This window comes from Muntiacus reevesi, chromosome 11 (assembly GCF_963930625.1).
Source record: "Muntiacus reevesi chromosome 11, mMunRee1.1, whole genome shotgun sequence".
Lineage (NCBI taxonomy): Eukaryota > Metazoa > Chordata > Mammalia > Artiodactyla > Cervidae > Muntiacus > Muntiacus reevesi.
The window spans coordinates 40,302,309-40,316,199 of NC_089259.1; the positions used below are offsets into that span (position 1 = coordinate 40,302,309).

At 33.6% G+C, this 13,891-nt stretch overlaps 1 non-coding gene across 1 annotated transcript; it reads left to right on the plus strand.

Annotated features, from left to right (window-relative positions):
• Positions 1 to 11,847: 11,847 nt before the first annotated feature.
• Positions 11,848 to 11,973, plus strand: LOC136144552 (small nucleolar RNA SNORA61). Its single transcript, XR_010658578.1, has one exon. It is a non-coding gene; the product is annotated as a small nucleolar RNA SNORA61 (small nucleolar RNA).
• The last annotated feature ends 1,918 nt before the right edge of the window (positions 11,974 to 13,891 follow it).

A 13,891-nucleotide genomic window follows, 5' to 3' on the forward strand; every position in this document is an offset into this window, starting at 1 on the left:
GGTTTTCATATATATATATTGATGCAGTATTGTTTAATCCAAATCTATTTTGCTGTTTGTTTTGAGTGATTGCTATCAACCATATAGATATAATAAATGTCTTCAATGCTTGGTACTCAATCAGCCAGTGTGTCTGACTCTTTTCAACCCCATGGACTAATATCTTAGAGGCAAACACATTTTAGTCCTCACCCAAATACAGGACCATATTTGGTACATTCTCATAAAGTGGAAGGGGATGGTAACCTGAGTCCACCAGTACCAATGTCTAATACAGACTCAACACAGAAGAGTGCAAGTAAGACATGCTTTTCATTTTTCTCTAATCCACATTAAGCTTGTGCTATATAAAAACCTTTCAGTTCCTTAAAAATGCTGGCAAATTCTCAATTTTAATTTTAAAGTTAAAATTACATCTTTTTCATTATATTCATTTTTTTTCTCCTTATTTTCCATGGAGTGGAAAGAAATTATCTCCAGGAAGTTAAAGTGAGGCAAGTATGATTTCATTTTTACTCTTTCTCTGACTTTAGCCCTTTGAAGTGAAGGTAAGTGATATATTTTTGATTCAGAAGTGCCTCCTGTTTCCTTTATTCAAGGTATTCCTATTCTCCTGACAAGACTGAAAGATAAAAAAGAGGTAAAAATCAGGGAAAACATTTATTAAATACACTTTCCATGGCTGTAGAAATTCTTTGTTGGTTATTCCTGATAGTCTGACTTACTTTGGCCACCTATTCACTCTGGTGCTCAGACATATATATATATATGTATATATGTATATGTATATATGTATGTATATATATACACCTACATATGTTTACTAAGTAAGGAACACTGTAAGTACATTGATAGTAGCACAATTATCTAATGTTGGACATTTGTCACCATAAAATAACATCCTCTACCTCAGCTTCTACCACAAAAAAATTTCCCCAGAATCTCTTGCTGTTAGTATACACTTTCCCAGTGGTTCCTGTTCTTGAAATTCCAATATGACTCAAAATCAGACATCTTGCAATGAGGAAGACTATCTCCAGCAGGCCAGTTCTTAAGATTTCTGGGCACTTCGCCATTGGGAAATCCCACCACCAACACCACCTACCACCACAATAAATCTAGTTCTCTTCCCTGTTATTCATGTAGACCTGAGCCATTAAGCATTAAGGCCAAATGCTTAATCAAAATTTGATAGATAAATACCAGTCTCCTTTTTTTTTTTTTTAAATTATATTGCAAGTGATCATCTTAAAGCCCTCAGTTACCTGTCATTGTTGGGGTGGGGGGTGGGAGGGGAGGTGGTAGATTTCTTTACCACAGACTTTCTGATGAGTTTCTTCTTTCCTTTATTCACATTTCTGTATAGTAAATCAGTTTCAGTAGCTCTCTATGATTTGATTCATAGACATTATATATTCATGCGTGCATGCATGCTAAGTTGCTTCAGTTATATCCAGCTCTGTGACTCAATGGACTGTAGTCCGCCAGGCTCCTCTGTCCATGGGGATTCTCCAGGCGAGAATGCTGGAGTGAGTTGCCATGCACTTCTCCAAGGGATCTTCCCTATCTAGGGGTCGAACCTATATCTCCTGTGATTCCTGCATTGCAGGCAGATTCTTTACCAATAAGCCATCTGGGAAACTCTATATGTTCATGCTTCTTGTCATTTAAGTTGCTACTATATTTTATAATAGTATATTGCAGACTAAAGAGAAATATTAAATATGTATTATTAAAATTATTATTTTTATTTCAATGTGATTCATAGTATTCTACTCCCTCTCAATATCAGACTAAGAAATGTTTAATTATGCTTACTTTTATCAATTTTGTACAAATTAATTAACTTATTGGTTTATTTTAAGAATAAATATTAATAACTAATTTATATTATTTTATCATAATTTAATACTAAAATTATGATTTTAAATTTATTTAGCTCTTGTTGGGTCTTTTAATACAATGTTCATTATTATCAAAACATCCTTATTTAAGTCATTGTTTTCACTACATAGGGGCTTCCCTTGTGTATCAGCTGGTAAAGAATCTGCCTGCAATGCGGGAGACCTGGTTTCAATCCCTGGGTTGGGAAGACCCTCTGGAGAAGGGAAAGGATACCCACTTCAGTATTCTGGCCTAGAGAATTCCATGGACTGTATAGTCCATAGACAGGGTCGTGAAGAGTTGGACACAACTGAGCGACTTGAACTGCACTTTCACTAAATAAAATTTTAATGACTAAAATTGTTTTACTACAAAACACAGAGCTAATGTTTCTGAATCATTTGAAATATTATTTTTGTGCTATTATTTTTAAGTTATGATTTTACTTCAAGTATTTTTTCACATATTCAGAGTGTGATAACTAGCATTAGCACTTTTGATTACACATGCATTTTCTTGGTTCATAACTTATCGTGTTTCTTCTACTGCTTATTTTCTCTTGTGATCTTTTTGTCTTTTTAAGTTTATTTTATGCAGTTTTTCCTGTAAACTTCGCATAGAGGCAGTAAATAGATAATATATAAAATATATATTTGTTAGATACAGGATTTCTGGTTTATAGACCTTTTTCTGCACACATTTTATCAAGCTTTTTCTAATATTAATCATTCTCCCCTATTTCAGTTGAAAATTATATTAACTGTTTTTCTTTGTTTTGTGAACTGTTTCCTTTGATGCAAAAGTGGGGAGAAAATACCCTCCCCTTTGAGGTCAAATATATTCATTTTAATTTTGTGTTCCATTCATTAGCCTTACTTGACACTCATTATGCCGCTTCAATATGTAGCTCCAAGTGATTGTTCAGCCAAAGAATGTTTATATCTATTTTTTGTTTGTTAATTGCATCTCCTCCATCTGCTCCTGCCTGTCCTTCAGGTACTCATATTACTCACATGTTAAAAATTAAAAATATGTCACCATTATATTTATTTTTTAAATTTACTTGTTATATTCTTTGTATTCAAAGACAGTATTTTCCTTACACATGGGTTTTGAATGATACAGCTTTTCGCATTGTACTTTCAATCTGTCAGCTTATTTATTGACTTTTTAAAAATATTTATATTTTAATGCCTTACAATGTAAATTATTTTCCTGATGATAAAATATGTTCATTATGCTCAAAAATTAAAATTATATTAAAAAGCATGCCCTCATATTATCCACACCAAAGCCTTCACATTTGGTATCAATTACTTTTTTGTTTGTTTGTTCCCTTAGGGTAGGGTCACCAATCTTTTTGGTGCCTAGGATCATTTTTCAATGGACGGGGTGGGAGTGAGGGAAATGGTTTCAGGATAATTAAATTGCATTTTATTTATTGTGCACTTTATTTATAATCTAAGGTTGCCAGTGATCTGAGAGGTGATACCAGTCTACAGCTCAGAGGTTGGGGGCCCCTGCTTTATAGTAATACATATGCATGTGTGGCTAAGTTGCTTCAGTCCTCTCTGACTCTTTGCAATCCCATGAACTGTAGCCCAGGCTCCTCTGTTCATGGAATTCTCCAGGTAAGAATACTGAATGAGGCTGCCATCAGCTTCTCCAGGGGATCTTCCTGATCCAGGGATGGAGGCAACATCTCTTTCGTCAGCTGCATTGGCAGGAAGGTTCTCTACCACTAATGCAAACTTTCCCAATGTCTCTGATTTAGTTTCTGCATTTTAAACTTTTTAGAACATTGTAATATTGAAATAATTTCACACTGATATTTGTTGTTGTTGCTGAGTCACTCAGTGATGTCCAACTATTTATGACCCCATGGTCTGAAGCACGCCAGGTTTCCCCGTGCTTCACTATTTCCCAGAGTTTGCTGCAGCTCATGTTCATTGAGGTGGTGATGCCATCCAGTCATCTCATCCTTTGTCATCCCCATCTCCTCCTGACTTCAATCTTGCCCAGCATCAGAGTCTTTTCTAATGAGTTGGCTCTTCACATCAGATAACCAAAGTATTGGAACTTCAGCATTAGCATTAGTCCTTCCAATGCACATTCAGGGTTGATTTCCTCTAGGACTGACTAGTAGGATCTCCTTGTCATCCAAGGGACTCTAAAGAGCCTCTTCTCCAACACTGCAGATCAAAGGGGTCAATTCTTTGGCGCTCAGCTTTTTTTATTCTCCAGCTCTCACATCTATGCACGACTGCTGGAAAAACCATAACTTTGACTATACAGACATTTGTTGGAAAAGTTATGTCTCTCCTTTTGAATATGCTGTCTAGGTTTGTCATAGTTTTTTTCCAAGGAGCAAACATCTTTTAATTTCACTGCTGCAGTGACACACACTGCACTGTCCACAGCGATTTGGGAGACCAACAAAATAAAGTCTTTCATTGTATAGTTTCCCCATCTACTTGCCATGAAGTGATTGGACCAGATGCCATGACTTTCGTTTCTGAGTGTTGATTTTTCAAACCAGCTTTTTCACTCTCCTCTTTCACTTTCCTTAAGAAGCTTTCAATTCCTCTTTCCTTTCTGCAATTAAGGTGATGTCATCTGCATATCTGAGGTTATTGATATTTCTCCTAAGAATTTTGATTCCAGCTTGTGCTTCATCCAGTCAAGCATGTCACATGATGTACAATGCATATAATTTAAATAATCAGGGTGACAGCATACAGCCTTGATGTATTCCTTTCCCAATTAGTAACTAGTTTGTTATTCCATGTCCAGTTCCAACTATTGCTTCTTGACCTGCATACAGGTTTCTCAGGAGACAAGTAAGGTGGTCTGTTATTCCCATCTCTTTAAGAATTTCCACAGTATGTTGTGATCCACACAGTCAAAGTCTTTAGCATAGTCAATGAAGTAGAAGTAGATGTTGTTACGGAATTTCCTTGCTTTTTCTATGATCCAACAGATGTTGGCAATTTGATCTCTGATTCCTCTGTCTTATCTAAATACATCTGGAATTTCTCAGTTCACATACTGTAGAAGCCTAGCTTGAAGGATTTTGAGCATTACCTTAGTAGCATGTGAGGTGAGTGCAATTGTGTGGTAGTTTGAACATCCTTTGACATTGTCTTTCTTTGGGATTTAAATGAAAACTGACCTTTACCAAGGCTGTGGCCACTGATGAGTTTTCCAAATTTGCTGGCATAGTGTGTGCAGCACTTTAACAGCAACATCTTTTAGGATTTGAAATAGATCAGTTGGAATTCCATCGCCTCCACTATCTTGTTTGTAATAATGCTTCCTAAGGCCCACTTGACTTCACACTCCAGCATGTCTGGCTCTAGGTGAGTGATTACACCATGATGGTTTTCCATTAAGATCTTTGTGTACAGTTCTCCTGTGTGTACTTGCCACCTCTTCTTAATATATTCTGCTTCTGTTAGATCCATACCATTTCTGTCCTTAATGTGCCATCATTGCATGAAATGTTCCCTTGATCTCTCCAGTTTTCTTGAAGAGACCTCTAGTCTTTCCCATTCTGTTGTTTTCCTCTACTTCTTTGCCTAGGAAGCCTTTCTTATTTCTCCTTGCAATGCTTTGGAACTCTGCATTCAGATAGGTATATTTTTTCTAAGGGCTCTATTAAGTGGAAATTTCTCCATACTTTTTACAGCTGCATATATATTATGTGGGTATACATGTATATTTAATGAGCCACCCTTGGATTGACTTTCACATGTTTATGTATGACTGGGTCCCTCTGCTGTCCACCTGAAAATATCACAATTCTGTAATTGGCTATATTCCAATACAAAATAAAAAGTTTTTTAAAATGCTCAAAATGATATACTTTACATGTTTTGAAAAATTGTAACATGTATTTACATATAATTGAGTCTCCAAATTGGAGTTTCTGTATCAAAAAGAAAACTTGCAATTTATCTCCTCAAAACATTTTTCAATTTGTAGTTCCATCACAAATATAGGCTAACACCTATTTTGCTCAGTAATGAAATAGGTGTTTATTCTCTCAACAGGGTGTTGCCCAGCATTTACTAGTTTGAAAAGTTAGGAATGATGCCAGTATGCTTTTAATTAGTATTTAGCTCATCTTCAGTGTGACTGAACATATTTTCATATATTTAAGGGCTATTTGTTTCTGTGTGAACTTTCAGCTCATTTATTTTGCTAATTAATTTTCTTGGATATTGCAAATATCAACTCACTTTCTGAGTTGTACATCTTGAAGGTCTTTGTTTTTGTTTTTTTGTCTTTCAAGGCTAATTTTATTTTAAATAATCATACTTTTTTCTACATTCCTTTTTATTTTCTTCCAAGACATGTCTTGATGTTATTTCAAATGAAACCATTTACATTACATTTTAACTTTCTATGAAAATGGAGCCTATTGAGCTGCATAATATTTTTTTCTTACTATTTCAATTCTTTATTGATATTCATAATTGATTATTCTTGTTCCTTTAGGTACGCAATTACATCATCTGTCATCTGCAAATCATGATTTTAGTTCCAAACTGTTTTAGATATAAATCTGTCTAATGGAATATTGCTTATTATCTTTTGCTGATGATAGTGGGATTGTTTCCATTATGTTTTATTAGGTTAGAAGATTATATTAGATCAATATTTATTTATACACTGTTAACTATTAACTGATATTAATTTTTATTGAGTGTTTTTTTCATAATTGTGTGCTGAATTTTGAAATTCTTTTTAGCACTGAGCAATTTGTTCACATGATTGTATTACTTAAATTGATGAAAATTTTCATTTAAATTCACAAGCTTCATAATAATGAACCAGTATTGCATTTTGTGTGGTCTAGGTTTGATTAACACTACCTATCCTGTGGTCTTTCCTTGTGGCTCAGTTATAAAGAATCCACCTGCCAATGCAAGAGATACAAGAGACACAGTTTCAATCCCTGGGTCAGAAAGATCCTCTAGAGAAGAAAATGGCAGCCCACTACTGTATTCTTGTGTGGGAAATCCCGTGGACAGAGGAGACTGGTGGGCTACAGTCCATGAGATCTCAAAAGAGTTGGAAACAACTTAGGCACTAAACCACACTAACATATCATATAATGTTAATGTAATTGTGGATTGTGTGTAATTGTGATTTTTTAAAATTATTTTTGAATCAACATTGACTGAGATTAATAATTTCTTTTTTTATTCTATATCAAGTGGGTATTAATATAACCTTATTTCATGAAAGAATTGGGAAATATTTCTTCTGGTTTAAATATATAAAACTTTTAAAAAGTAGATTTCACCCTTCAGTGACTCATGACTTTGAGAAGAACCATTATTTTAAAGCTCAACTCATTTTTTTCAATATGTACATAAGTTTCTTGGATTATACATTTCTGGGTCATTTTTGATAAGTATTGCTATTAAATTTTTATATGCATTTTATTTATAAAAAGAATTGTGAGAATTAGTGCAAAAGTACAAGATTATAGTTCTCTTGCAAACTCTATGTATTAGTCATTTTTTTTTTTTGGTATATTTTGCCATGTATTAGTCACCATAATATTCTTATTCTATATCTTTGTGATTTCTCTTTTTTAATTAGGTTAGATAAAGCTTCATAAACTTTATTGAATATTGTAAAGAACTAACATTAATTGATTTATATGGGTTAGTTATGTATATTCCTTTTTCCATTGTATTAATGTATTATCATTTTTAGCTAATGTTGTTATTGATTTATTTATTACTTTGATCTTTATCATCACTATGTGCTTAATACTTTAAATTTTAGTGATATTTAAAAATCAGATTATGATTAATTTTACTTTGAGTTCAAGTTCATCTCTGTCACATTGGTATCTTTTACTAATATAGTTTAAATGTTTTCATTTTGGGGAATAACAAAACTGAAATTTTGATATCAATTTCCTGGATTGCTTATTCACTCTTATATTCAAGGACATCTTGTTTGCTTCCAGTGTTTGACAGGCTTGAAGAAAACTGATAAACATATATGTGACTATCTTCTAAATTTTACATACTGAACATAAGTTGTTTTTTGTTTTTGCAATTTTGACTAAGAAATATTATATCTGTTTGTAAAGGTATTTTAGGAAAAAATTTAGCAATCACACTGTCCACAATCTTATTTTCTCCTTATTTTTTTATCATCATAAATATTCCAATTATAATATTGGAAACTCCAGTTATTAGTAGACTGAATCATACTTCTCTGCTCTCCAAATAAATTCATATGCTTTCTTTTTTCTTCCTTCCTTCCTTTCTTTCTCCCTCCTTCTTATCCTCTCTTCCTCCCTCTCTCTTTCTTTCTTCTTTGCTTGCTTGTCTTGTTCTCTTGCATTTCAGGAGAGTAATTCCAATTTTGCAGCAATTTTACTATTTCATATTTATAATTTAGTATTTTATTATTTCTATTCAATTTAGAATTTTGATGATTATTTTTATTATCTTTTTTCTTTCACATTTTTTTTTTTACATTTTCATTGTATATGTTATAGGATGTTCACGAAGTTTATGGATCCTATATGTTCTTAGTTTCATTTGGATTTCCTACATATTATTATAATCTGTCTTCTTGAGTTTTAAATGTTTCCTATGCCCCATGTTGGAATTCATAACATAAATCAACATTCACAACATAAGGCCAAATAGCAACAAAGTAATATTCTTAATTGCGACACATAATATGCTTTGCAGTTTGATTTCAGTTTTGTCAGTAGCCAAATTTATTTGGATTCTAAATCTGTGTTCTAAGATCTCTCTATTAATCTTCACCTAGTTCTAAGAATTTGATAACACTCCAAAGTATCAAGATCTCTACATACTGGTTTATTGATTATATCCATTTAATTTTCTTTTTTCTTATTAGTTTATTTTCAAAGAAAATGGCTTACATTAGTTCATTAAAATTCAGTGCTGGCTCACTGAATTTTGACAATAATAGTATGTTAAACTAATAGAAATCTACAGAGGTAACCACAACATTCCTGGGACACAAAATATAGTTATATAGTTAATTGACATTTATTTGAGAGAGAGGGTAGATTATTGTGCAGGGAGACAATCAATCAAGTTTATTAAATCATCTCTGTATTGATAACACTCTACTCCATTCTATGTTGCATCAGTCTCCTATTAGGATCATCTCCATCTGTGCAGATTTTCATGAATTCCCTCATGTGCAGACTTTAAAGAAGTGTGGCCAGGTGTCATATTTTCCTCTCCTGGCACTCCTGAAATTCTATGCAATGTGAAACTAACACCAGCTTCAGTGCCCTTCAAATATAAGGAAATAATACATTTTAAATATAATCTTTTTAAGTGATAAGGATACATATATGTAAATAAATACCACACTCCCAGGGATTCTCTTTGTGAAAAACACATGAGCAAATCTTTTTTTTTTCTTTTTCTTTTTCTAAGTGAACATGTGCAGATAGAGTGTATGCATATTTCTCTATTCATTTTGTTTTCCTAAAGTTCCACTCTTGTAGAATTTTGAAAATGGCCAGAATTACATTGTTAGTACAACTGCAGGGTACTATTGTTTTTTGTTTCTTGTTTGTCTTTTTTTTTTTGTCAATGAATACTGCCTTGACTCCTAACATTATCAGATGTTTAAATTTCTTAATTTCATTTCTGAAAATCCAATAGTTCCTGAGCTCACAAAGGCCTGTTCACATTCTCCTCTACCTGAGTCATACATTTCTCCATATCTCAATGAAATCACTATGCTATTGTCACTTTCTTAACAGTTGCCATCTTGCTTTTATTTTCTCCATTCACTTTTACTATTTATGAGTCATTTCTTACCCTCTCTGAATCTGATACAAAGTTTGTTTGTTTGTTTTTTTTTTTAACCACCGACCCTTTCTTCAATACATCTCATACATTGAAACAGGTATAACAGAAGAAAAGTGTGCATTTCCAATATGCATGTAATACATGTGTTGATCCCTTTTGCTCACTACAGCCACTGTATCTACTCCAAGACAGGGAGAAGATGCCAAATCTACATGCTAGAATGTGTTAGTCATTAGTTTTCCTGGTGACTTTAAGCTTGATTTTCAAGATCTTCCATCCATGTCCATACTTTTAGTTATTATTTTAGTGGTTTGTTTTTTCCATGCTCTCTACTAAATATTGGACACAGAATAAATTCTTTGCTATAAAAGTTTATATACAACTTGTAAGTCAAATTTGTGAACATATACAGCTATGATGTAAGACTGATTTCTGAATGGTCTATAAAAGTTCACAGAATGAAGTATATTGAAATCTCAAATCTAGAGAAGGTGTCAGGCTAATCATCATTGTTGCATTTATTTGTAGCTGTCTTCATCCTCCTCTCTAATTTCAGGCACTCCACTCTTACCTAAAATAAATTCTACCACTGAGTTCAGCAAATTTCTCAAGAACTTTTCTTTAGGTTTATCATCTGTAGCTGTGTACTCAATTGCGTTAGACTCTTTGCAATCCCATGAACTGTAACCCACCAGGCTCCTCTGTCCATGGGGTTTCCCAGGTATGAATACTGGGATGGGTTGTCATTTCCAACTCCAGGGTAACTTCCTGACCCAGGGATCAAAACTGTGTCCCCTGTAGTGGGAGGTGAAATTTTTACCACTGAGCCTTATATCTTACTACTACAGTCCTTTTCTATCATTTTCTACCATAGAACATCATATTCAACCCTTTGTGACCCCACGAACTATACAGTCCATGGAATTTTCAAGGCCAGAATAGCTGTTCCCTTCTCCAGGGGATCTTCCCAACCCAGGTCTCCCATACTGCAAGCAGATTCTTTACTAGCTGAGCCATAAGGGAAGTGCACAGAACATCCATTCCCTCCTTATCAAAACACTGTGTTCACTTGGGCTTTGTGAATAACCACCCTCCTGATTTGCTTATTCTCTAGATATCTATTTATAATACATTTTCAGTTGTGATCCTATATTTCTGTGCTTTTGCTTAAATATTTCCTTTTTTTTATGCTCTTGTGTCTGATCATTTTACAAGTTATTCTTAATTAGTGCAGTAACTTCAAGGAGAATTTCTGAATAAACTTATCTTTTTGTACCAGAAATCACTTCTGAGTTCTAGACTCTTGAATACAATGATAATGCATGTAAATCATAATCCAAAATAAATTTATAGCTGTTCTTTTCCAAAAACATTAACCTTCTAGGTTCATGCATTTTTGTAAATGCCACAATAACAGTCAGTGGTATACTGGGGCTGGAGCTGGCTTACACTGGCTCCTGTAGTCAACAGAGCACAATTATTCCCAACTCCACAGTTAGTTAAAATGTGTTGGTGGCTTGAAATTAACCACAGTTGGTATATTTATAGGATAGAAATTGGCAAAAACACTGAATCAGTTTTTTTTCTCTCTTCTTTGGAAAAATAATTGCTAAATATTTATTAGTACACTACTTGATCTATCCAAGCCAGAAACAAGAGGAATCACTGCTACTACCTTTCTTCTTTTGTCCTCATTCATAACCTGTCAATTACAATTTCCATTTAATTGCATTTTAGGAAGTATCTTAAATCTATTTGCTTTTTTAACAAAGCCTCTTCAACACAACTTTAGACCATGTCTACAATCTAAGTCAGTGTTGTCAAGCTATCTGTGTGAAAGGCCAGTTCTCATGTTTAACTACAGCAGCCATAGTCATCTCGATTCCAATATCTTTATAAAATCATCTGATAGTGATGAAAATGTGCATACTTATATTGTAAGTGATATTTCAATCATGAAACATTAAAATATTAGATAAGTAAGCAAGTGTGGCTATCCACTCTAAAGTTAAGATCCACTTGGTATCTTGCAGAAATACAGAGTCCATCCTATTTTCTCAACAGTTTTCCTTTAAATTACAATAATAAATCAATATTCAAACATTATTATTTATTAAAACTTCTATATTCCCTTCAGTTCCCTTTCCCATCGGATCCAAACCCTGGTCTCGGTGGTCGTAAGAGGAGGAATAGTAGTACTGAAACTGTGCTCATCGTGTGTGCTGTAGAGCATGTGGGCTAGTTTCAGACAAGGCAAAAAAAAAAAAAAAAACACTTCTATATTGTTACAGAATAAAAATGATAATCTTTAATGTAGCACATTAGATTTGTGTATCTCATCTTTTTTATTACATTGTTAAGTAAACTGTTAAGTAAATTGTAGTTAACATTTTTTATGATTTTTCCTTTTTAGTGGGAAATAATTGCTTTAAAATATTGTGCTTGTTTTCGCCACATAACAACATTAATCAGTAACAGGTTTATATATTTCCACTGCTTCAAAACACCTCTAACATTTCCCACCCCATCCCACCCCTCTAGGTTTTCAGAGCACTGGGTTGAGCACCATGTGTCATACACCGAATTCCCACTTACCATTCACACACACACACACACACACACACACACACACACATATATATATCTGTAGATATATATATATATATCACATATATACATATAAATACATACAAATATATATATATATATTTATATATTTCTTTAGAAGAACTAAAGAACCTCTTGATAAAAGTGAAAGAGGAGAGTGAAAAAGTTGGCTTAAAACTCAGCATTCAGTAAACTAACATCATGCCATCCGATCCTATCACTTCATGGCAAATAGTTGGGGAAACAATGGAAATAGTGAGAGAGCATTTTATTGTGGGGATCCAAAATCACTGCAGATGGTGACTGCAGCCATGAAATTAAAAGACACTTGCTTCTTCGAAGAAAAGCTATGACCAACCTAGACAGCATATGAAAAAGCAGAGACATTATTTTGTTAACAAAGGTTCGTCTAGTTGAAGCTATGGTTTTTCCTGCCATCATGTATGGATGTGAGAGTTGGACTATAAAGAAGCTGAGTGCAGAAGAATTGATGTTTTTGAACTGTGGTGCTGGGGAAGACTCTTGAGAGTCCTTTGGAATGCAGGGAGATCCAACCAGTCAATCCTAAAGGAATTTAGTCCTGAATATTCATTGGAAGGACTGATGCTGAGGCTGAAACTTCAGTATTTTTGCCATCTGATGTGAAGAGCTGACTCATTTGAAAAGACTCTGTTGCTGGGAAAGATTGAAGGCAGGAGGAGAAGGGGACTACAGAGGATGAGATGGTTGGATGGCATCACTGACTCGATGGACATGAATCTAAGTAAGCTCTGGGAATTGGTGATGGACAGGGAAGCCAGGCATGCTGCAGTCCGTGGGGTCAATACACACACACACACACACACACACCCCATATATACACATATATACATATATATACACACATACATACATACACATGTGTGTATATATATGTATATGTGTATGTGTATATATGTATATATATATATATATGTGAGTTTATATGTACATGTATGTATATCACACTATTTTGAATGGGTCAAAAGAAATTTCCTAAATCACAAAATAAAAGTATATCTTAATAAAATCTTAAACTTCAGTGTAACCAACATAGAATCAGCTCAGAAAGTGAATATTAAATAGACACAAAGAGATAAATTGCCATAATAATAGTAGAATATTTTAACACTCATGTGACTATATCATTCAGATAAAATATATTACATGATGTATCATTCAAAAAAAATATCAATGATAAGAAAATACTAGCCTTACGTGACACATAATAGTAGGTGGACTTAACAGATATATCTCAGACATTCCATCTAAAAGCAGTGGAATACACATTTTCTTCAAGTGCACATGGAACATTGTCCATGATAGTTTGCTTGCTTTACCACAAAACAAGTGTCAGTAAATTAAAAGATTGAACACATAAACATCTTTCTGACCACAATGCTATGAAGCTAGAAATACACTATAAGAAAATATGTAATAAACACAGACTCATTGTTTTTGTGTCTAAAAAACAAAAATATTGTTTAGTGGAGGCTAAACAATATGCTACTGAACAACCAATGAGTTAATGCAGAAATCAAATTGGA